General features: G+C 42.8%; 1 long non-coding RNA gene across 2 annotated transcripts in view; it reads left to right on the top strand.

Annotated features, from left to right (window-relative positions):
- Nucleotides 1-21,061, top strand: part of LOC110489916 — a 43,935-nt gene extending 22,874 nt beyond the window's left edge. Inside the window, exons 2-3 of one of the 2 annotated variants that reach the window (XR_005036076.1) lie at nucleotides 19,397-19,503; nucleotides 19,848-21,061. This is a non-coding gene — a long non-coding RNA (uncharacterized LOC110489916). Of the gene's footprint in view, nucleotides 1-19,396 lie in introns of both variants that reach the window. The other variant, XR_002468638.2, reaches the window with a different exon arrangement.
- The last annotated feature ends 4,633 nt before the right edge of the window (nucleotides 21,062-25,694 follow it).

Here is a 25,694-nt window from a genome sequence, read left to right as displayed (position 1 = left end):
GTCGGTTACGACGTCAAACGGAAGTCAGGTCAAGACCCTGGTGAGGACGACGAGCACGCAGATCAGCTTCCCTGAGGCGGTTTTTGACAGTTTGGTCAGAAATGATTTGGTTGTGCAAACCCACAGTTTCATCAGCTGCCCGGGTGGCTGGTCTCAGGCGATCCCGCAGGTGAAGAAGCCGGATGTGGGGGTCTTGGGATGGTGTGGTTGCACGTGTTCTGGGGTTGTGAGACCAGTTGGACGTACTGCCAAATTCTCCAAAATGACGTTGGGAGGAGAAATGAACATTCAATTCTCTAGTAACATCTCTGGTGGACATTCCTGCAGCCAGTTGCACACTCCCTCAACTTGAGACATGTGGCATTGTGTTGTGTGTCAAAACTGCACATTTTAGAGTGGCCTTTTAATGTCCCCACCACAAGGTCCATCTGTGTAATGATCATGCTGTTTAATCAGCTTCTTGATATGCCACATCTGTCAGGTGGGTGGATTGTTTTGGCAAAGGAGAAATGCTTACTAACAGGGACGAACACTAATTTTGCACATTTTAGAGAAATAAGCTTTTTGTGTGTATAGAATTTTTTTGTATTTGTTTGTAGGCTATAGCCTTGAAATAATTGAAATACTATAGCCTAAATAATTAATTTCCCTTCTTAGTCTCCCTGTCTGATCTATTTAAAGTGTTTATATGCTGTTTAATATGACATGTAGCCCATTTGAAATTATGAAAGCTTCTTACATTGACCGTTTCGTGTTTATTCAAATACTTTTCATTCAAGTCATATGGTTTGGTTTTAATACTTCAAAACCAAGTGGTAGGTCCAGGTTGTCAGAAAAAAATAGATGCGCGCTGGTTAAATTGAGATTTTAATGAATGGAGCGAATTTGAAGCAGCTGTTTTCTTTCCAATGAGCACGGAGCGTTTTTTTTAGCGTAGCGGTTGAAATGACGTGGAGCACCGAGCTCTGCTCTGCTCTATGTGCAACGAGCTGGATTTCCAACTGCTCAACTCCGCTCACAATACCTCATAATGTCAAAGTGGATTTGTGTTTTTTGAATCTTTTACAAATTAATAAAAAATGAAAACTTATTCTGTTTGCAATAAGAGTGTAGTGATAGTAAATACTACCTTATCGATGTACCCCACACATACAGATAATTGTAAGGTCCCTCAGTCGAACAGTGAATTTCAAACACAGCTTCAATCACAAAGACCAGGGAGGTTTTTCAATGCCTCGCAAAGAAGGACACCATTGAATATCCCTTTGAGCATGGGGAAGTTATTTATTCCACTTCGGATGGTGTATCAATACACCTAGTCACTACAAAGATACAGGTGTCCTTCCTAACTCAGTTGCTGGAGAGGAAGGAAACCGCTCAGGTATTTCACCATCAGGCCAATGGTTTAAAAAGTTACAGTTTAATTAATGGCTATGATAGGAGAAAATTGAAGATGGACTAACAGCATTGTAGTTACTCCACAGTACTAACCTAAATGACAGAGTGAAAAGAAGGAAGCTTGTACAGAATAAAAATATTCTAGAACATGCATCCAGTTTTGGAACTAAAGTAATACTGCAAAAAATGTTGCAAAGTAATTTACTTTTTCTCCTGAATAAAAACATTTCCGTTTGGGCCAAATCCAATACACATTACTGAGTGGCACTCTCCATATTTTCAAGTATAGTGGTGGCTGCATCATGTTATGGGTATGCTTGTAGGCCTAATCGTTAAGGACTGGGGTGTTTTTCAGGATTAAAAAGAAACTGAATGGAGCTAAGCACAGACAAAATCCTAAAGGAAAATCTGGTTCTTAAACTTAAAACAGAAGGCCAAATCTACGCTGGAGTTGCTTACCAAAAAGACAGTGACTGAGTTAGTGGCCGAGTTACAGTTTTGACTTACCTATAGGCCTACATTAGTAAAATGAACTCTCTCTGACTCATATACTGAAGCTACTCAAACAGGCTCTTATCTGTATTAGTTGTGAATGAGAGACAGTCAGACGCTTGGAGGGAGAGAATAAGCCAGATTTGCAAACACATGTAAAATGATTAAGGATTAAGAGGGAGAGTCAATAGAAGGCTCTGGCTGCAATCTCTCTCTCTCTCTCTCTCTCTCTCTCTCTCTCTCTCTCTCTCTCTCTCTCTCTCTCTCTCTCTCTCTCCAAACTTTATTGAAATGGCAACAGTAAAGTCATGGTTCTACGATGTTCCACCCCATTAAGAATACTACGTGTGAAGAAATGAGATTCTACAATAAACTGACTATGAGAACATTTGCATGACGTGTTGACAGCAAGGCTTAGAGAGAGCACTTTTACCCTGAACTCAGGGAGAATAAGTGAGACAGAGTGTCACGTTATGGAGCAATGAAAGCATATGCGGATATGACATGAAACCCTACCACCATCCGACTACAGCTGCAATCTGTCCTTCTCACCCTATACTGTAGCGACCTGCCACAATACTCTGAGCTTTTGTCAGTCTCATTCAAGCAGCAAAATGCTGGGTACTGATTAGATGGTAACGGTTCTTTGTTCGTAATGCCCTCACATGATGCTCTACACCTCTGCGTAATCTCATAGAGCCCGAGCCAACTCTAAATGCGTTGATCTCTTCTCTATGGAGAGACAGAGAGGGAGACAGCAAAGTCAGCAGTGTTTTGGCCCTCCAGCGAACCCCCTGCTAGCCCCCTGGTTCCCAAGTCCACATGCCCTCAAAAGGAGGTTGAACCTGGGGAGGCCAGCTCCACAAAGTGGCCTGGCAGCCATCACATGCCTGAAGGTGTTTTGTCTAAACCTTTTTCATTCATTTACTCTACGGCGCAAGTGTGTCTGCAATGTTAAACAAGCAGGGTCCCACGTGTAAATATTTAGCCTTACATGTTTAAGCGAGTTCAAAGGTGGCATGTACAAGTGAATGGAAGACATTCTCCGGCTTCCCAATAAACACTGCATTATATCTAAGCTCAAATAACGGAGTCTGAAATGAATGGCCACATCTGAGTGTTAATAGGAGAACAAAGGAAATTCCAGGGCTCTGTAAACTGGAGAAGTAATTTGCTCCCTAACTGGCGATGGGCTCATTATGGCAGAGGCAGTAATTAATCACAAGCACATGCCTTTTGTGTTGCATGTTGAATAGAGGACACACACAGGACCAACCACAGAGCTCTCGCTATAGTTTAAACTCCAATCTACCAGATCAAGGGTTCGAAAGGGATAGGTTTGTTGTGTTGATGTCAACATTTAGAAGGACTAAAATCACACCTGTAGGAAGCATTACACAGCTTGATGTCGTGGAATGTGCCTTGACGTGACATTGAAAAGTCCTGCTCCGGTGCGCATTTAGACACGAGTCGTAGCCTTCAGATACTGTTGGGTGTCCACTGTCCAGATGTCCAGCTGAACTTTCAGGTCACATGACCCCTGTTGAACCTAAGAACTTCCTGACGTTAATCAGTTGGGGAGAGGCTATACGGACATGCCTGGTGCCCAAATTGATGACGTATGTCGTGCAGCTGAGAGTCGAGTGGAGACGAATGGATTTGGTTCAGTCAGTTCAGTCAGTCGCCCTGATGAGCCCTTTCCAACTAGCTAGTTTATGCTGGCTAGCTGGCAACAGCAACAGCATGCGCTATTGAAACCTGTAAAAGAAAGTGTTGATTATCTCGATGGCCTATGGATGTCACGTGACATGCCAATTAGCTAAGGGTAATGTCAAGCCGGTGTAAATGACCATTGCAACGGTACTGTATTGAGGTGCTTCCCACCTATACGAGAAATAACTTGTAATATTGATAACCATCTGGATCTCACGTGATACAGTCAACTGCTGCTCAATGGGGAGAGTTTGCGATGCAAGCCGGCAACACAACAACACAGGGCACTGCTGTCCTACAGTAACAGAGGGAAGTAGCTAGATAGTGTAGCTAATATCAAGCCAGGGTGTCAGGCAGCTAATGCACATTTGTTGCTTTTCTAGTCCGTTAGAAACAATGATTCTGAACACTCCCAAGTCCCAACTTCGGCAGACAAGTTTCAAATTCTCGCTGAAGTTTCTAGCCACAAGCATAAGCTAGCTAGCTGGGGAGGGCTCATTAGGAGGACTGTGCGAACTAAACTGACTGAAATGAATGCGTTAGTCCTCACTAAACATGCGTGATACATTTTGGGCACCAGCCTCAGTTGGGGTTAGAGAGGTATATTGATCCCAAGTTTAAAGTGTAGGATATTTGAATTAATCATCATAGACATTTGATGCGGCTAGGCCTGTCTGGACCATTTCAATAATTTCTATGATCTGTTGTACATTTTTGAATGGTTTATTAGTTAGGCAACCTGAAGGTTCAAATGCAAATCCAAGTAGCAGACGACTCATATTAGATCAATCAAACTTGTATTATGCTAAGCCACTTCTATAGCCACCGAATATCAGCTCCTACCCTGAGACGATATAATTTATATCATGCAACATTTATCATGATGTACCAGAGTAGCATGGCCTGAGAATCTGTTTTGGAATCACAAAATGAGTAAAGATGCTAAAATCAGAAAAACATCTTGATTATCTACAACAGCAGAAGGATCATTGAACCGACCGCCCGTTAATCATAACAAATGAACTGTGGGAAATGTCACAGCTGTCTGGAACAGCTATGCGTATCTAATCAACTTCAAAGACAATGCAAGTAAGGCTGTGACGGTCATGGAATTTTCGATGACGGTAATTGGCCAGGCGTATGACCGCGGCCTCCATAATAACCATTCGAAAAGCAAAGATTGACGCTGCCCTAGGAATAGAATGAATAGAACGAGTATCCCCATTCAAGTAAATTATGGCATAATGGGTGGACTGGTGGGCATTGCCAGTGTAAACATGTGAGCAAAGCAGGAAGTAAAAGCAGGAAGTGTAGCCTTCAATATGCACTGTACTTTGTTGATTCAACTCAACTGACATTACAAAAATTACATTCCATTGCCACATGAGCCACATCAGTTAACATAATTTCAATGGACAGTCTACATTACCATGAAAATTATTGCATCACTATACCAGGCAGCCATTGCAAGTGTACCCATGAGTCTTCAGTCAGCTGTTCGTTACCCATTTTTTTGTATTTTTTTATAGCGCAGTATTGGTTGAAGCTCAGTGTTCAATTCAAATCTCCCTACCATCATATCTAAGCCAATGTGACACCAATCTCTCGTCATGAGCCATCTATCTGTCTGTTACCGAGAACCACATTTTTCAAATTTTTGGACCCAGAACTAGCTCAATATCTAGGGTTGGATAAGAACGAGAGTAAAGAGTCTATAAAGTGACCATTAAACTTGCTACCTTTTGAACTGCATACGCTTCTAGGGGCAATAGTGTTTATTACATTTATCGCTTTAGAAAGGTTAATGGGGATACCTAGTCAGATGTACAACTGAATGCATCTTCCGCATTTAACCCAACCTCTCTGAATCAAAGAGGTGTGGTGGGTTGCCTTAATTGACATCTACGTCATCAGCGCCTGTGGAACAGTGGGTTAACTGCCTTGCTCAGGGGCAGAACAACATTTTTTTTTACCTTGTCAGCTCGGGGATTCGATCCAGCAACCTTTCGGTTTCTGGCCCAACGCGCCCACCTGCCAGGCTACCTGCCGCCCCAGAACCAACTATGTGCTACCTTTTTGTAGCATTTCTGACAATGCTAACATATTTTCAGCCTAATCTCAGAGTTATAACACCGCTGCTTGCACCATGCTGCCAGTCATAAGAAGTGTATTCAGACTCTTTACTCAGTTCTTTGTTAAAGCACCTTTGGCAGCAATTACAGCCTCGAGTCTTCTTGGTTTATGACGCTACAAGCTTCTCACACCTGTGTTTGGGGAGTTTCTCCCATTCTTCTCTTCAGAACCTCTCAAGTTCTGTCAGGTTGGATGGGGAGCGTCGCTGCACATTTTCAGGTCTCTTCGGACTGATGTTCAATCAGATTCTAGTCCGGGCTCTGGCTGGGTTACTCAAGGACATTCAGAGACTTGTCCCGAAGCCACTCCTGTGTTGTCTTGGCTGTGTGCTTAGGTCGTTGTCCTGTTGGAAGGTGAACCTTCACCACAGTCTGAGGTCCCGAGCGCTCTGGAGCAGGTTTTCATCAAGGATCTCTCTGTACTTTGCTCCGCTCATCTTTGCCTCAATCCTGACTTGTCTCCCAGTCCCTGCCGCTGGAAACATCCCCACATTATGATGTTGCCACCACCATGCTTCACCGTATGGATGGTGCCAGGTTTCCTCCAGATGTGACTCTTGGCATTCAGGCCAAAGAGTTCAATCTTGGTTTCACAGACCAGAGAGTCTTGTTTCTCATGGTCTGAGAGTCTTTAGGTGTCTTTTGGCAAACTCCAAGCAGGCTGTCATGTGCCTTTTACTGTGGAGTGGCTTCCATCTAGCCACTCTACCATAAAGGCCTGATTGGTGGAGTGCTGCAGAGATAGTTGTCCTTTTGGACGGTTCTCCCATCTCCACAGAGGAACTCTAGAGCTGTGTCAGAGTGACCATCGGGTTCTTGGTCACCTCCCTGACCAAGGCCCTTCTCCCCCGATTGCTCAGTTTTGTTGGGCAACCAGCTCTAGGAAGAGTCTTGGTGGTTCCAAATTTCTTCCATTTAAGAATGATGGAGGCCAATGGGTTCTTGGGGACCTTCAATGCACATCTGTGGGACCTTATATAGGCAGATTTGTGCCTTTCCAAATCATGTCCAATAAATTGAATTTACCACAGGTGGACTCCAAACAAGTTTTAGAAACATCTCAAGGATGATCAATGGAAACAGGATGCACCTAAGCTCAATTTCGAGTCTCGTAGCAAAAGGTCTGAATACTTATGTAAATAAGGCATTTCTGATTTTTGTTTTAAATTTACAAAGATTTCTAAAAGCCTGTTTTCGCCACAGTCATTATGGGGTATTGTGTGTAGATTGATGAGGAAAATGTGTTATTTAATCAATTTTATAATAAGGATGTAACGTAACAAAATTTGGAAAAGGTCAAGAGGTCTGAATACTTTCCGAATGCACTGTATATATAAATAGTAAAAATAAAGAAAATCCCTTTAATGAGTAGGTGTGTTTACATACACTTAGGTTGGAGTCATTAAAACTCATTTTTCAACCACTCCACCAATTTCTTGTTTACAAACTATAGTTTGATAGTTATAAATGATGTCATGGTTTAGAAGCTTCTTATAGACTAATTGACTTTATTTGAGTCAATTGGAGGTGCACCTGTGGATGTATTTCAAGTCCTACCTTCAAACTCAGTGCCTCTGCTTGACATCATGGGAAAATCAAAAGAAATCAACCAGGGACTCATAAAAAAAATTGTAGACCTTCACAAGTCTGGTTCATCCTTGGGAGCAATTTCCAAACGCCTGAAGGTACCACAATACCACACTGTACAAACAATAGTACGCAAGTATAAACACCATGGGACCACGCAGCCGTCATACCGCTCAGGAAGGAGACGCGTTCTGTGTCCTAGAGATTAACGTACTTTGGTGCGAAAAGCACCAATCAATCCCAGAACAACAGCAAAGGACCTTGTGAAGATGCTGGAGGAATCAGGTACAAAAGTATCTATATCCACAGTAAAATGAGTCCTATATCGACATAACCTGAAAGGCCGCTCAGCAAGGAAGAAGCCACGGCTCCAAAACCACCATAAAAAAGCCAGACTACGGTTTGCAACTGCACATGGGGACAATGTACTTTTTGGAGAAATGTCCTCTGGTCTGATGAAACAAAAATATAATTGTTTGGTCATAATGACCATCGTTATGTTTGGAGGGAAAAGGGGGAGGCTTGCAAGCCGAATAACACCATACCAACAGTGAAGCATAGGGTGGCAGCATCATGTTGTGGGGGTGCTTTGCTGCAGGAGGGACTGGTGCACTTCACAAAATAGATGGCATCATGAAGAGAGAAATGATGTGGATATATTGAAGCAACATCTGAAGACATCAGTCAGGAAGTTAAAGCTTGGTCGCAAATGGGTCTTCCAAATGGACAATAACCCCAAGCATACTTCCAAAGTTGTGGCAAAATGGCTTAAGGACAACAAATTCAAGGTATTGGAGTGGCCATCACAAAGCCCTGACCTCAATCCAATAGAAAAATTGTGGGCAGAACTGAAAAAGTGTTTGCGAGCAAGGAGGCCTACAACCTGACTCAGTTACACCAGCTCTGTCAGGAGGAATGGGCCAAAATTCACCCAACTTATTGTGGGAAGCTTGTGGAAGGCTACCCAAAACTTTTGACCCAAGTTCAATCATTTAAAGGCAATGCCAATTAAATACTAATTGAGTGTATGTAAACTTTTGACACACTGGGAATGTGATGAAAGAAATAAAAGTTGAAATAAATAATTCTGACTTGCCTAGTTAAATAAAGGTAAAATTAAAAATAAAATAAATTCTCTCTACTATTATTCTGACATTTCACATTCTTAAAATAAAGTGGTGATCCTAACTGACCTAAGACTGAATTGTTCCTAGGATTAAATGTCAGGAATTGTGAAGAACCAAGATTTATATGTATTTGCCTAAGGTGTATGTAACTTCTGACTTGAACTGTATATATACAGTGCCTTGCGAAAGTATTCGGCCCCCTTGAACTTTGCGACGTTTTGCCACATTTCAGGCTTCAAACATAAAGATATAAAACTGTATTTTTTTGTGAAGAATCAACAACAAGTGGGACACAATCATGAAGTGGAATGACATTTATTGGATATTTCAAACTTTTTTAACAAATCAAAAACTGAAAAATTGGGCGTGCAAAATTATTCAGCCCCCTTAAGTTAATACTTTGTAGCGCCACCTTTTGCTGCGATTACAGCTGTAAGTTGCTTGGGGTATGTCTCTATCAGTTTTGCACATCGAGAGACTGACATTTTTTCCCATTCCTCCTTGCAAAACAGCTCGAGCTCAGTGAGGTTGGATGGAGAGCATTTGTGAACAGCAGTTTTCAGTCCTTTCCACAGATTCTCGATTGGATTCAGGTCTGGACTTTGACTTGGCCATTCTAACACCTGGATATGTTTATTTTTGAACCATTCCATTGTAGATTTTGCTTTATGTTTTGGATCATTGTCTTGTTGGAAGACAAATCTCCGTCCCAGTCTCAGGTCTTTTGCAGACTCCATCAGGTTTTCTTCCAGAATGGTCCTGTATTTGGCTCCATCCATCTTCCCATCAATTTTAACCATCTTCCCTGTCCCTGCTGAAGAAAAGCAGGCCCAAACCATGATGCTGCCACCACCATGTTTGACAGTGGGGATGGTGTGTTCAGAGTGATGAGCTGTGTTGCTTTTACGCCAAACATAACGTTTTGCATTGTTGCCAAAAAGTTCAATTTTGGTTTCATCTGACCAGAGCACCTTCTTCCACATGTTTGGTGTGTCTCCCAGGTGGCTTGTGGCAAACTTTAAACAACACTTTTTATGGATATCTTTAAGAAATGGCTTTCTTCTTGCCACTCTTCCATAAAGGCCAGATTTGTGCAATATACGACTGATTGTTGTCCTATGGACAGAGTCTCCCCCCTTAGCTGTAGATCTCTGCAGTTCATCCAGAGTGATCATGGGCCTCTTGGCTGCATCTCTGATCAGTCTTCTCCTTGTATGAGCTGAAAGTTTAGAGGGACGGCCAGGTCTTGGTAGATTTGCAGTGGTCTGATACTCCTTCCATTTCAATATTATCGCTTGCACAGTGCTCCTTGGGATGTTTAAAGCTTGGGAAATCTTTTTGTATCCAAATCCGGCTTTAAACTTCTTCACAACAGTATCTCGGACCTGCCTGGTGTGTTCCTTGTTCTTCATGATGCTCTCTGCACTTTTGACGGACCTCTGAGACTATCACAGTGCAGGTGTATTTATACGGAGACTTGATTACACACAGGTGGATTGTATTTATCATCATTAGTCATTTAGGTCAACATTGGATCATTCAGAGATCCTCACTGAACTTCTGGAGAGAGTTTGCTGCACTGAAAGTAAAGGGGCTGAATAATTTTACACGCCCAATTTTTCAGTTTTTGATTTGTTAAAAAAGTTTGAAATATCCAATAAATGTCGTTCAACTTCATGATTGTGTCCCACTTGTTGTTGATTCTTCACAAAAAAATACAGTTTTATATCTTTATGTTTGAAGCCTGAAATGTGGCAAAAGGTCGCAAAGTTCAAGGAGGCCGAATACTTTCGCAAGGCACTGTATATATATATATATATATATATATATATATATATGCATCCTATTTTCTACATTGTAGAATAAAAGTGAAGACATCAAAACTATGAAATAACACATGGAATCATGTAATAACCAAAAAATTGTAAAACGAATCAAAATATATTTTATATTTTAAATTCTTCAAAGTAGCCACCCTTTGTCTTTATGACAGCTTTGCACACTGTTGGCATTCTCTCAACCAGCTTCATGAGGTAGTCACCTGGAATGCATTTCAATTAACAGGTGTGCCTTGTTAAAAGTTCATTTGTGGAATTTCTAGTTTTGATGTCTTCACTATTATTCTACAATGTAGAAATTTGTAAAAATAAAGAAATGAGTAGCTGTGGCCAAACTTTGAACTGGTACTGTATACATATATTTATTTAAATGTTTGTTGTGACAGTTATTGTATTTTCATGACGGTCTTCATCCATAACCTTTCGTTACGCGGTTATACGCTTAATCGTGCCAGGCTTAAATGCAGTTTCTCACGGAAATATTCCCTACATTTTCCATAAAAGCATTCTTGGAAATGCTTGTGGTTTGGAACGTGGACCACCTGAGGGGTATTTTCCTAGCCTTTGCTGTTAAAAAGGAAACCGAGATGTTTAATTTAAGTTTTCCGTGAAGTGGACGCAGCATACAGTATGTCAGTGAGTTTAAGTGGATGATATCAGTGCAGTGCCGGGAATTATGTCATCCCTTGTGCCTCAGTGACAGTTGTGCTTCTGACTAACAATCTCTCATTCCAGAGGAAGTACACATTAGGAGGAGAGAAACGGAAAGACCCGGATTCTTCCAGAATGACAATAGGGTTATTCATTTGTCAGGAAGGAAGCGGTCTCTTGTAGAATGTTAATGTAAGGCTGGCTGTCCATTTATTTAATTTGCGTGGGGACACATGCTTAAAGACTGGAAGTGGATGAAAGAAGCATAGCCTAATCACAGAGAGATGCAGAGAATATAGAATATAGCCTATGGGCCGAACTGCAGAACAATTGGCCTTGTATAGACGATAAGGGCTGTGATGTAATCTACTCTATGGGTACACCGTGAACTCTGTATTACAGTATTATTAGCTCTCTATATGACTCGAATTAAATAGACACTTCACATGTGTAATGTCTATCAGATTCTAATATATATATATACCTCTTGTCGTTGATTCTCTGTGACATCTCCAGCACCATAGACTTATAAAATGGCATGAATAATCCACATAACAGTAAAGAGTTACCGGACCCTAGAATATTCTGTCTTGTCTACCATTATTTCATTTTCACGACCCTATAGAGGAGAAGAGGTAAGCCCTAAAATATACTTTGGAAATCGTATTAACCGTAGAATCATGGTACGCAAATGTGTCAATGGAACATACACAGACATACATTGTGCACCAACAACGAGCCTGATTGAGCATCAGAACGTTTCTATACACTAAATGCTCCTTTCTTCCCCTTCTCTGTATCTTTGTATCTCTTTAGAAGAAAAACCCTTCTCCATTCATTCTAGATCTGCAGCTGTTGAGTAGGGTGGCTGTCTGTCCTTCATGTTTTACGTCCTGAATTTATCGCCCTCAGCTGTAGAGAGACAACCTTAAACTCTGTCTTCTATAGGATGGCCACAGCAGCTGCCTGGGATGTCCTCGCTGGCTCCTCATGTAAAAGACATTGATGAAAACGACTCAGGCCCTGAAAGTTGATAATGCTCTAATTTGATATGGCTCCCCCATCAGCTGTTAGTGAGGTTCTTATCTAGTTCTGTTGGTGTTTAGACCATCACAAATTAGGAATATAACATGGATATAGTTTTCCTTGGATGTTAATTGTTGTGGAGCTTTAGTTTACCACCCATTGGTGACTGCTGTATTTCACTGTCTTAGGCTGCGTTTACACAGGCAGCTAAATTCTGATCTTCTGCCACTAATTGGTCTTTTGACTAATCAGATATTTTGCCGATAATTGGGCAAAAGATCAGATTTGGGCTGCCTGTGTAAATGCAACCTCAGTGTCTTGTTATAGTCTTCTAGGGCAACTGGTTGTGAGAGAAGAAAAGATGCATACATGTATCCAATCATAGACAGGTTGTAACTCTCTTTCCGCTAGCTATAGTTTAAGATACAACACTGACTGAACACAGTTGGGTTGCCCAGCGTAAACAAAGCCACATGCAGATATACGCCCATATGTGCAACGTAATCATGTAAATCACATGCTAAGAGACTACCGTGCTACCTCTGTCTCTGCTGTAGCTGTGTGGGCTTTGGCATCAGAAGAAGGACTCATGCTTTTACGAGGCAAGCAGCTGTGAGGGACAACATTAGCCACGCTGACTCATTACACAGAGTGGCCTGAACACATTGGACCAATTTATTCCCGGTATTATTGGCAGCAAATGCAGGGAAACAGTCCTGGCTGGTTGTCTTATGGTTTTAGGAAATCCACATAAGGGGGTCTTGCGACTCCCTTCACCCCTTCCAGCTCTCTATCCTGGCCCTCTCTCTCTCCCTCCCCAGGCTGTACGGGAGCAGCTGTTGGCCAGCATGTCAGTGGGTAATCCCTAGAATAGAGACTACTAATGAGGCCTGAGCTCTTCAGGAAGACCTGGCCCTCAACTCTCCAGAGGAAAAGCCACATCACACAGCCCATTAAGTGATGAGGTTCCCCTGCTGCCTCCGGGGGTCTCCTGGGGTATCCGGGGGGACAGGGGGTCAATATGACGTCAGATCACATCCATACAAAACATGGATATTCTGTTCAATCTTTTGCTCAAGTTGACTGATATTATTGCTCATATGTGGTCTAGTTTTGGTAATCAGTGGCTGTATTGGAGGTGATGTGGTTTCTCCTCTCCTAGGCAATCAGCAATTAGTACAGGGAGGTGTGCTCTTCACCTCTGCTAGGCAATTAGCAATTAGTGTTAGTACTTCAGTCTCCCCTGTCATTGGTGGTCTCGTCTGCAAAACTAAGACCGTTCAGTCAAGATATTCGAGGAAGTAAAGAGAGGAAGGTGCCACACCACCCTCTCACTTGAGTATCATAGCTGGTTATTTTCTGATGGTGTCATTTTGCTCTTTTGTAGCATTGTCAACTGCACTATATAGACAGAAGTACGTGGACACACCTTCAAATTAGTGGATTCGGCTATTTCAGCTGCACCCATTGCTGACAGGTGTATAATGTCGACCACACAGCCATGCAATTTCCATAGACAAACATTGGCAGTAGACTGGCCCATACTGAAAGGCTCAGTGACTTTCAACGTGGCCCCGTCATAGGTTAAATGCCACCTTTCCAACAAGCCAGTTTGTCAAATGTCTGCCCTGCTAGAGCTACCCTGGTCAACTGTAAGCGCTGTTATTGTGAAGTGGAAACGTCTAGAAGCTCAGCTGTGAAGTGGTAGGCCATACAAACTCACAGAGCGGGACAACCGAGTGCTGAAAATTGTATGTCCTCGGTTGCAACACTCACTACCAAGTTCCAATCTGCCTCTGGAAGCAACGTCAGCACATCTGTTTGTCAGGAGCTTCATGGAATGGATTTCCGTGGCCGAGCAGCCGCACACAAACCTAAGATCGCCAAATACGCAATGCCAAGCGTCAGCTGGAGTGGTGTAAAGCTCACCACCATTGGACTGGAGCAGTGGAAATGTGTTCTCTGGAGTGATGAATCACGCTTCACCATCTGGCAGTCCAAGGGACGAATCTGGGTTTGGGGGATTCCAGGAGAGCGCTAACTGCCCCAATGCATAGTGCCAACTGTAAAGTCTGGGGTTGTTTTTCATGGTTCAGGCTAGGCCCCCTAGGAAATCTTAACGCTACAGCATACAATGACATTCTACATGATTCTGTGATTCCAACTTTGTGGCAACAGTTTTGGAACGGCCCTTTCCTGTTTCAGCATGACACAAAACGCTCCTCTCCCTGTAGGCTTTACAGACGTTCCCCACCCCTTGGCTGCAACCCTTCTAATTTAATGTATCCTCCGCGCACAACGTGGAATTCCTGGTCTCCGGCAGCGTTTGGAACTGCCGCTCTGCAGTCAAGAAGGTCGACTTCATCTCAGCCTATGCTGTCCTTCAGTCTAGACTTTTTGGCCCTGACGGAGACATGGATCACCCCAGATAACACTGCTACTCCAGCGGCTATCTCTTCATCTGACTAGTTGACCTCTCATAGTCTGAGAGCATTTGGATGTCGCGTGGTGGCACAGGGCTACTCATTTCTCCTAAATGGGATTTTCTCTTTTCTCCCTCATTCACCTCTCCATTTCCTCATTTCAATTCCATGCTGTCACTTGTCCACTCAAGCTCAGCATTGTCATCTATCGCCTACCAGATGCCCTTAGAGAGTTCCTCAATGCGCTTGACACCTTCATAAGCACATTTACTGACGATGGCTCACCGCACATTGTACTGGGTGACATCAACCTTCCGATGCCTGCCTTCGATTAATTTCTTTACACCATTTTCTTTATGTGTCTGCACCACGTACTCTCACAACTGGTTTTCTAGAGGGCTCGGTTCTAGGCCCTCTTCTCTCTATACAGTCACTCGGCTCCATCTTATCCTCACATGATCTCTCCTATTATTGCTATGCAGATGACACACAACTACTTTTCTCCTTCCCCCCTTCTAACACCCAGGTGGTGACACGCATCCCTGCGTGCCTGTCAGATATCTCAGCTTGAATGTCGGCCCACCACCTCAAGTCAGAACTGCTCTTCCTCCCAGGGAAGGCCTGCCTGCTCCAAGACCTCTCAATCACGGTTGACAACTCCAGTGTCCCACTCCCAGAGTGCAAAGAACCTTACGTTACCCTGGACAACACCGTTGTTCCCTACAAACATCAAAGCAGTGACTCGCTCCCGCAGGTTCGTGCTCTACAACATCCGTAAAGCCTCTACATTGCACAGGAAGCGGTGCATGCCCTAATCCAGGTAGTTGTTGTCTCCCATCTCGATTACTTCAACTCACTGTTGGCTGGGCTCCCTGCTTGTGCCATCTAATCCCTGCAATTTATCCTGAGCGCCACACCCCGCCTGGTGTTCAACCTTCCTAAATTCTCCCATGGCACCCCGCTCCTCCACTGGCTTCCAGACGAAGCTCGCGTCCATTACAAGACAATGGTACTTGCCTACGGAGCAGCAAGAGGAACTGCCCCTCCCTACCTTCAGGCTATGCTCAAACCCTAAACCCCAACCTGAGTACTCCTTTCTGCCACCTTTGGTTTCTTGTCCATCCCACCCCTACAGGAGGGCAGCTCCCGCTCAGCCAAGTCGAAGCTTTTCTCTGTCCTGGCACCCCAATGGTGGAACCAGCTTCCCCCTGAAGCTAGGACAGCAGAGTCCCTGCCCATTTTCCTAAAACATCTGAAACCTTAACTCTTCAAAGAGTATCTTAAATAATCCCGCAGCATCCGCACCCCCTTCTCCTGTAATCTAACACGCACACTTTTTTACCCCCTACTAGAACTGACTTTGCTGATTGCTACTTTTTGAAGGAAAAATGTGCTTACTATAACTTAAATATGTGGTTGTCCCACCTAGCTATTGTTAGATGAATGCACTAACTGTAAATTGCACTGGATAATAGTGTCTACTAAATTACTAAAATGTGAACATAAAATGTAGTGTCTTCCTGTGTGCTGTGCACTGATTTAGTCGTTCCATGTTAACTGCTTTATAGTCAGTGAGGTCCTCTAAGCTGTCATCAACCAAGTCATAACCTGAAGATAATTTCCGCTGTAGGGGGAGGGAGGAGGGGAGTTGAAGGGCTCCCTCCCCAGGGTGTTAATCTCTTCTTATGAGTAAAGAGCTTGTTGTCGATGACTGACGGGCACCAGATCACGGATGGATGGTGTGGCGCTGCTGGACGGGCGGGGACATAGATACGGTTGCACATTCCGTTGGTGTCATGTTACAGCTGAGATATAAAGCACCTGGCTGGAGTTGGACGCGTTCAGTAACTGATCACTCGAGGGGGCTGACATGGCTTTCAGGGAACTAGTTGAAAGCAGATCACTGGGAATCCCCTCCCGGCCGCCCCACTCTCTGAGAGGAGACAACTAGAGTGGGACCAGGAAATGTATTTTCTCTCCGATACAGGGCCATTTGTCACTCAGTATTGGAATTGTGAGAAGGTTTTATGATTCAATGCCCGCCTTCATGTCATGCTTATCTGAATCAGTGAAGAATGAATCTGTACAGCAAGAAGCAGATTTCCCAATAGGTGGGCTGTAAAAAAGAAGTATGTGTTCTGCTAGAAGAGGTAGAAATGCCCCTTTGACTTCACTGTTCTGCTCCGTAAAAAAAAGTGTGTGGGCTGCAGCCAAAGCCTTCCTCCTCAGGGCAGCCTTTTAACACCATTGTTATCAGGTGACCTGCATGAATCAACACCACCAAGTCAAAATCGGACTCCCCGTTCCCACTGAAGCATGGCGTAGTAAAGGAGAGGCCTTGGCGGGAAAGCTCCTTTGATGCTTTAAACATTAATTAAGCAGTTTCAGTGTAGTTATTCTTTAACGTTTTATACTTCCTGTGTGCAGTCTGTGTGCGTACAGTATCTACAGTGTAGCTGATAAGTAACACACGACAGACTACATTGTGTGCTAGGGTATGTGGGTGCACAGTCGCTTCCCTGTTGTGTGCTTAATACGTATGCTTCGTTGCTGCATCTACATGTGACTGGAGACTTCACCCCTGTGCTAGTTTAGCCAGGTCACTCATAGATACCACCCTGACAGAAATAGGGTGCAATCATCACGTGAGTGGGGACAGGGCACAATACCAGTTTGGTCCAGTTTTAAAACGACGACCACTCCCCTTACTCACACACATTCCTTTCAATACTTTGTCACCCTCCTGAAATACACTCACACTGAGGTGTAGCCGCAATATTTTTGCAATCATACAGCTGCCCAAGAAGTCACTCCCCTGAGGGGAGGCGTAAAGTGCCCTACATGCAGGACAATAATGGAGTCAATGAATATGAGTGAAAATACTATTTTGTGGAAGGAGTCTTGCTGTGAGTGAAGGGTTCGTTGAGCCTACTTGATTTGACTACTGTATATCGTAACCCTGGGGAGACACAGTGTGTACCATCGAGCCACATTAACATCCACCACTAGAAACCAAAGACGTGCTGTTATATTGCGCTCAACATGAGCAAAATGTTCCTAACAACTAAGTGGATACTGAATCCTGAAATTAAATGTTCATATGTACTTTTTAAGTTCATTCACGGAATATTGTGTCATAATTCTTTAAAAAAATAAGATTTATAGCATTGGGTAATAAAGAGATGTCCTTGAGACTGATGATGTCATCCACAGAAAATGCGTGGTATGGATTCCATTCTGCAAAGAGTTGGCCTATTCCTTGAAAAATATGATTGAGAGGGCGAACAATAACCAAGAACATTGTTCTATTTCTTAGAAAAAACGTGTTTCCCAATACCCAAACAAACAATAGTGAACCAACGGTGTGTCTCACCATTGTCAAGATATGACATGTTCCTCAACAACGGTGTGAGTCTCACCGCTGTCAAGATATGACATGTTCCTCATAGGCTTTCCAAAAGTGATGTTCCCTTCAGCTAGGCAACATTAGGTGTAGCGTAAATTAAGCAATTTAAAAGAACAGAAAGCTAGTTACATTGTATTTTCTTTTTGTCTCCTCAATGCCTTGATTTGTCTCAACTCTCCTAACCCCATGTATGCAAGAACACGCTTGTCATTGGAGGACATCAGCACATTCTGAGTTTATGACCACCCAGAGCTGTAGAACGAGCTGCTCTGGCTATTCATTTGCATTTTACTGTGCAGACCTGTCAAAGGCTAATATGTTTGAACTGTTGCACGGATCGAAAGTAGTGCACTATAAAGGAAATAGGGTGCCATTTGGGACGCATCCTAAAAGTGCGTACACCCTTTGGCCTTTAAGTCACCAAGGCTGGGTTTAGACTGATCTATATCAGTCATCGGTCTTTTGAAAAAGTACTGGCACCTGTGATTGGTCAAAAGACCAATTAGTGGGAAAAAGATCAGAATGTGGCTGCCTGTGTTAATGCAACCACAGTTCTGCTTTAAGAGGGCTGCTTTTAGACCAGGGGATAAAATCTGCCCACTCTCATTGAAGCCATGGACCACGGTACTGCAGGCATTATTAGCAGAAAACAGGATCCCCATTATAGTGAATGAAAAAATGACAATCTTCGTGATAAATGTTTGTGTAAGCAAAACATTTTTTTGAAGACAATCATGGTACCAATAATTTATTTTACACCAGATGTATGTCCTTGAACCGATTATTGAAAAAATCGCCCACAGATTAAGTTATTAGGATAATTAAGTTGCTAATGGCAGCCTGCAGTACCACGGTCGGCCTTCAACTTGAGTTACCTAATGAGGGGGCAGCACTGAGCTAGCCTGCAACGTCACTTCCTGGAATAGCTCAAACTGTGCATGATATGTCTCCATGAGACCCCATCTGAACCGACCTAATTTGGCTTCAATGCGCTAGTGACATAGGAATGAATGGTGTCACATGGTCGATGGCTTTGTCCATTCATATATACAGTCATTGGTTTACAGTGCTTGACTTGGAATGAAATAGGTGTCGGTACTCATTTTGGAAGCCAGTACTGTTTATATTTAGGTGCAACAGCTCCACAATACTTTTGATAATGTTCTATAAGAAGAACAGGAGCTCAAGCAGAGAACATTTTAGGTGCCGGTAGTCCTGCACCTAAAATGTAGGTGCTGGAACTCGTGCCCAAGTCAAGCACTGTTGGTTTAGACAGGCTGCCCAAGTCTGATATTTTTTCACTAATTGGTCTTTTGACCATTTAGATCTGAAAAAGATCTGATGTGAAAATATCTGATTTTATTTGTCAAAAATATCAGATATGGGATGCCCGTGTAAACGCATCCTAAACGCAGCCGAGGAGTGATTCATAAATCAATATGAAACTAGGGCCAAGTGCGAAAGACCCAGACAGTTCTTCTGGTAAACGGTTAACCTTAGATTGAGAGCAGCTTTAGCATACACACTCATATAAGTAAGGAGGGTAATACTTTCACTCTTGCTTTATTGCCTTTGATGAGTTCATTTTTCTCTGGGTTTGCAGGAAGACTGTTGAAGACCCTTCCCGCTCTGCTCTACTCAGCTGTCAATCAACGAGGATCAGCAGATTTATAATGAAAATCAAGACACCTGGATGGAAGTTATGAAAAGGTGAAAAAAAAGCATAAGGGATTTGTTTATGGTCAATACGTGATTTTATGTTGTCATGTCTGTCCCTTATATTATGTCAATAGTCTGCTGTATGATAGGAAACCAGCCCTAGAGAGTGTACCTATGAATAAAGTAAACTAAAAGAACTCAGACATTAATACAGACACACTCTCACATACGTACCACAAATCCCCTCATTAACACATTATCAGAAGTGATTTCACTTCACACCTCGTCAGGAACCTGACCCCAGGTCTAGTCAGGGTTTGAGGGATGTCACTAGGGAATGTTTAAACAGTGGTCATCACCTGATTGCTGATCTAGGATCCGTTTTTTCCTTTTAGATCATAATGAATACGATCACATGGACAAGGGGGACCTGATCCTAGATCAGCACTTCCACACAGAGACACTTTATGAATACAGGCCATGGGGTTTTAGGAGGGTCCGAATTGAAATAAAATAAATGAATAAAAAGGAAAGAAATAAGTAGCTTTGTGTTGTTGCACGCTGCTCACTTCCTCTTTTCTCAGAGTCATGCTGATGTTGAAGACCCACCCTGAAACGGTACACTGTGAACTGTGCTGTGACCGGGAAGTACCTAATGTCACAAATATCATGTACTAGCAAATCCACTTACCACAACCTTATTCTAGTGAAAGGGACAGTCCATATACAAAGTCTCACCTACCGAAGCAAACGGTGGTGTGCGTGTGTGCTTATGTGTGTACTATACAGAAAGTGCTTCATTATCATAGTCTTGGGGAAAGGGTAAGCAATAGACCATGCACTACTACATGAAAAATGTATTTATCCTCATAATTCCCTAACAGGCAGGCCTGCAAAACCCATGGGGTCTATTCAATGATGTCATATTCACATCTATTACGCTTAAGATAATTGAACAAAAGTCAGTTCTCAGTGGAACGGAACACTGGGATGTAAAAGAGGATATGATACGTTGTGCAATGTATTGTTTTATGGGTACTGAGGTCAGTCCCATGTATGTACATGTACATACGTGTGTGTGTGTGTGTGTGTGTGCGCGCGTGCACGCATCCCTGTCTCTGTGTGTGTGTGCCTACATATCTGTGTATGTATCTCTGTGTATCTGTTTGTCTGTGTTTGACTGACAATGGTACAGTATAGTGCAGCAATTCCCAAGCTCAGCCTTCTTGCATGTTTTTATTTTCTCCCCCTAACACTACACAGCTGATTCAAAGCTTGAAGATTAGTTGATTATTTGAATCAGCTGTGTAGTGCCAGTGTAAAAAATAAAACGTGCATCCCTTGGTGTCCAGAGGACTGAGTTTGGGAAACCCTGGTCTAGGCTGAAATATGTTGAGGCCATGCTCCTGCTGCCTGTATTTTCCACTTTTTATTGCCTGTATTTTCACTTTTTATTGCCTGTGTCCTGAATACGTTGTACTCCTGTGACTGGTGGGTGTCAGTAGCTGTCACGTTCCATCCATCTGTACTAATCAGTCTTTGTCAATCAGAAAGAGACTGGAGCAGAATGCCTGAGTCTGAATAAATCTCTCACTTTGGCAAAAGTTAATTTGACTGTTTGTTTCTTACAGGCAGTCAGTGTTCATTCTTTACACTGAACCAAACACTGACACTGAACCTGGATTTTCTGTGTGACTACCTTCTACACTCTTAGAAAAAAAAGGTGCTATCTAGAACCTAAAAGGGTTCTTTGGATGGCCCCATAGGAGAACCCTTTGAATAATAATTTTTTGGTTCCAGGTAGAACCCTTTTGGGTTCCATGTAGAACTCTTTTCAGAGAGGAGTCTACCTGGAACCAAAAAGGGTTCTCCTATTGGGACACCCGAAGAACACTTTTGGAACCCTTTTTTCTAAGAGTGTAGATAGACTTGATAGACCACATGCACTTACAAAAGTGTCACACTAACATACAATACATACAAACCATACCCTCACCTGTGCACATTCTCTTAAAACACGAAAGTTAAACAACATCTTTCTCTACAGTTACAGGGATTTTTATACCAGTCATTTACAGATTACATTGCAGACACACGCTTGTTCAAACATGACGCAAAAATGACTCACAAAATGGATTATTTTAATTCCACCCCACCCACTCCTTAATCTCCATTATATAACTTTCACTAAGGTACTGTAAATTCCCCAACAATAGATGTTGCCTTTGTACAGGAAGCCACAGAACCACAGAAGATGTCTAGATTAGACACCTCATTTTGTTTCATTGTGCTCTCCCTCGCTCACTCGCTTAACTCTTAAGTTCAATTGGATCCGAAAGAAAGTGAGAGAGTTAAACAAACAGAGATCTCATTAAAAGACACCGCTGTCAACTCCATCCTCCCACTCCTTCCCTCCACAGGGGGACTGGAATGTCCTGTCATCCATTTCCTCCCACTCAGAAACACTGTGCTGGTGTGGTGATAGCATCTAGAGGTACAGGATCTAGGTAATGAATGAACTGGGATGCCCACACACTGACGATGGGACCCTGGACAACCTGACACCAAGTATGGAAAAGGATGACTGACTTTCCCACCAAAGTCCCGTATCATCGGAGGTGGCTACAGCCGATTGAACACACACACACACACACACACACACACACACACACACACACACACACACACACACACACACACACACACACACACACACACACACACACACACACACACACACACACACACACACACACACACACACACACACACACACACACACACATTCTCACATTCCACACAGGCAGATGCCTTGCCACACACAGGACTCAAACCTACACTGACATACTGCATACACAACTTATCCACACACCATAGTGCACATGCCGCGAGATGGTTTGTGTATGCTGTGTTGCGGCATTGCCGTGGGTGACCGGTTTCTTTCCCCCCAGCAGCTGCTCTTGGTCTTATTAAGGTGTTCCTGTAACCTGTACTGTATAGCAGCTGAAGATAGTCTACCCACACAGTCTATTTGATGAGTTTAGGACTCACCGAGGGAGATTCTGACGATTAGTGATTGAGAAATCACCTCCCTATGGTACGGATTCATTTGAGCTCTTACTGGAAGGATCTTTATGTCAACTGAAAGTGAAGATATAAGTACATTTTGCCAATAACATTTTGTCTGTGTCTACATGTTTGTGGTACAAACCAAGGCCTAATAGGAGATCTAGCTTTACAGTTCTCACATTTCCTTCCCATGACTTCCCAATCTCTGTGAATGGAATCATGTTCTATTGTTGCCTAACCTGTTTCAATGGGTTGGTTTAACATACACGTGCAGTGCAGGGAGCTAATTATGACAGCAAAGGAGGAGAGGGGATCAGCTCTCACACTGAAAGGCATATTTGTGTTAACACTGTTGCTATACTCATACATTACCCTACATTATCTGTCCCTGATCTGCAGTGGTATGTGACTGAATTTCCATACATTTGATAACAACAGTTTCACACTGTGAAGCATATACGTGTTCACGCTATTCACAAACACATGTAGAGTATATTCCTACATTATCTGTAACTTAGCCGTCGTGGAAGCTGACTGAATTTCAATACATGTGATAATGTCTATGTTATCTTGATTTCAGCCATTAAAGCAAGGCCTTATACGGGGCAGGGTCATTGTCACTATTTGAGTTACAAGGGTCAAATCAGGGTCATGTCTGTTACTCACCCCGGCAACACAACTGTTAAAGGAAAAGGTTGTTATGGCACATGGCACATGAACATGCTCAGAATGTCATAAACAAGTACAACAGCCACCGTGGGGAAAAACAACTGCCCTTCACCATCTGGCCAGTTCAACATAGGCTAGATTTACGTAGTTACTACTAAGAAAACAAAAAATCTTGGGTTCACATAGGCTTGCAATGTTGTTTTGATTATTGCTTGAAACAGTCGCTAAGATTTTTTTGGGTTGCAATGGTTACAAAATAGCTATTATTGACATAGGCTGTGGCAAAGCTAGCCAAAGAGCCATTTTACTGGATGAAGTTGAAGTATTTTTTTAAAAGTATAATGCAGTTGATTTATGATGTTGACACAAACATTATATTAAGCAGGACATTCATATGAGCCTTACAATTCAATGATAATCGAAAAGGTAGTGTGAAATTCACACATAAGCAACATGTACATTATTTGGGGTTGGTGGCCTATGAGAACTCTCCTATGTTTTCCCTCACAGTGGGGAAATTGAGTGCAGCAGGTGAGAAGGAACGTAAAATGGCCCAAAACCGCAAGATATCCTGCTGTTCATTTCAATGGTCATTTTGATTTGAATCACTTACTAACTGTGGAACAGCATGTTACGACAATGATAGAACTGTGTTAGAGAACAGGTACACAAGGGAACTTTATGTAAAGCATTGGTATTCAGACCAGAAGGTTAATATGTATGCATTAAGTGGTGATTATATGTACAACAATGTAAATGTTAATAATAATGGTGGTTAACAATGGCAAAATAAATGACAGAATGTACTGTAAAAGTAGATTTTATACAGTGTAACCCCTCTCTTCACAAAAAAAAAAAACACCAATTAGAAGTCACATAAGAGTTGTGAGGAGTTTTAATCCAGCTAAGTGATAGTCCACTCTTTGATGTTAGGTCAATACCTCTTTTGCGGAGGATGAAAGAACAAAACTTTCTTGCCAACAATCAATCTCACAATGTATGACCATGTAGTGTTTTAAATGCAGCTCTTTATCAGCAATAGTGACATTATGGATGAAAGAAAGCTTTATCGCTCAGGCAGGAAAAGGCTGGGCTGTCTGCCTCTCTCTCTCTCTGATCACGCTCACTGCCTTTTGATGTGGCCCTCTGTTTGTTCACCAGCGCCAGTGGTCTGCGCTCCCATTGAGCAATCTGCCACTGGCTAAATCCCTTTCTCCTCGCTGGGCAGCAGCAGCATTGTTTGCCTTTACACTGGGAGGTGTGAAACATGCAGTCTCATTCACACCTCCCCAGCGCCAGTCCTTTTTTTTTGTTGTCGGCTCCGCTGCCCAGTCCACACCTGAGGTCAGACACTTCAACCACTGATCGTAATACCTCTTGACCGTGACCCAGTATTCTGTTGTGAAGCCACTCCGAAAGGTGAGGGGCCCATATTAGGACATCCTCAGTCTCAGCATGAGTTATTTCACGTTCGGCACTTCTTTCAGTCGAATTCAAATGTGGGTCTGCAATGAGAATGCTTCATCGACAGCATAGCGTCTCACTTTGTGACTAGTTTCACTATCAATCGGTAGAATCTACTAAACTGCTTCTGTAATAAATGTTGGCTTCCTCAAAAAAGCTCCACATTTTCCCAAAATAGAGACAGAGCTAGCCTCTGTATTTCATGTGTTGTATGGAGAGAAACTGTATTTATGTGTCCGAAACATTTTTAAAAATTCTCAGCCTAATTCTTACATTACCTGTCTATTGAAGTTCAGGGTTGTGAGAGACTGCTAAACTTTGAGTACAGTATAAGTACTAGTCAATGTCTCAGGCAACAATCCAAAGCGTTCACTACAAGTGATATGGATCCCAGACTGAATCGCAATATATATATATATATATTATTGTTGATATTCCATTGAAATTCATTGAGCAGCACACTGTATACAGTATTTTGTATTGATAAGAGAAGTTACACTACTCGTCCTTCACCACCATCTGAGACATTTGCTAAGCTAAAACACTTCCTAAAGCGGAAACCAAAACCTCTGAGTTCAGTTCCTCATAGCCTGAGGACGAGAACTTACACACCATAAATGGAAGAGAGTTTCATTCACAAATTGCACTTGGTCAGACCATGACATAGAACATGGAGAAGAGCTGCAGTGCTTGCCAACAGCCTGGGATTTGTTTAATTGGGCTTATAATGGCACTTTTGTAATGACAACGTGCATAACTTCTCACGCCCTGATCTGTTTCACCTGTTCCTGTGATTGTCTCCACCCCCCCAGGTGTCGCTCATTTTCCCCAGTGTATTTATCCCTGTGTTTCCTATCTCTCTGTGCCAGAGAGATGTTAGTCAAGTCAACCAGCGTGTTTTTCCCGTACACTTTTTCTATTCTCTTTTTATAGTCCTCCCGGTTCTGACCCCTGCCTGACTCTGGACTACTTTCCTGCCTGCCTGATCATCCTGCCTGCCCTGACCTCGATTCTGCCTGCTCTTCGGTACCTATTGGACT

The sequence above is a fragment of the Oncorhynchus mykiss genome, chromosome 15, assembly GCF_013265735.2.
Source record: "Oncorhynchus mykiss isolate Arlee chromosome 15, USDA_OmykA_1.1, whole genome shotgun sequence".
Lineage (NCBI taxonomy): Eukaryota > Metazoa > Chordata > Actinopteri > Salmoniformes > Salmonidae > Oncorhynchus > Oncorhynchus mykiss.
This window is presented reverse-complemented; position numbering and strand designations above follow the sequence as displayed.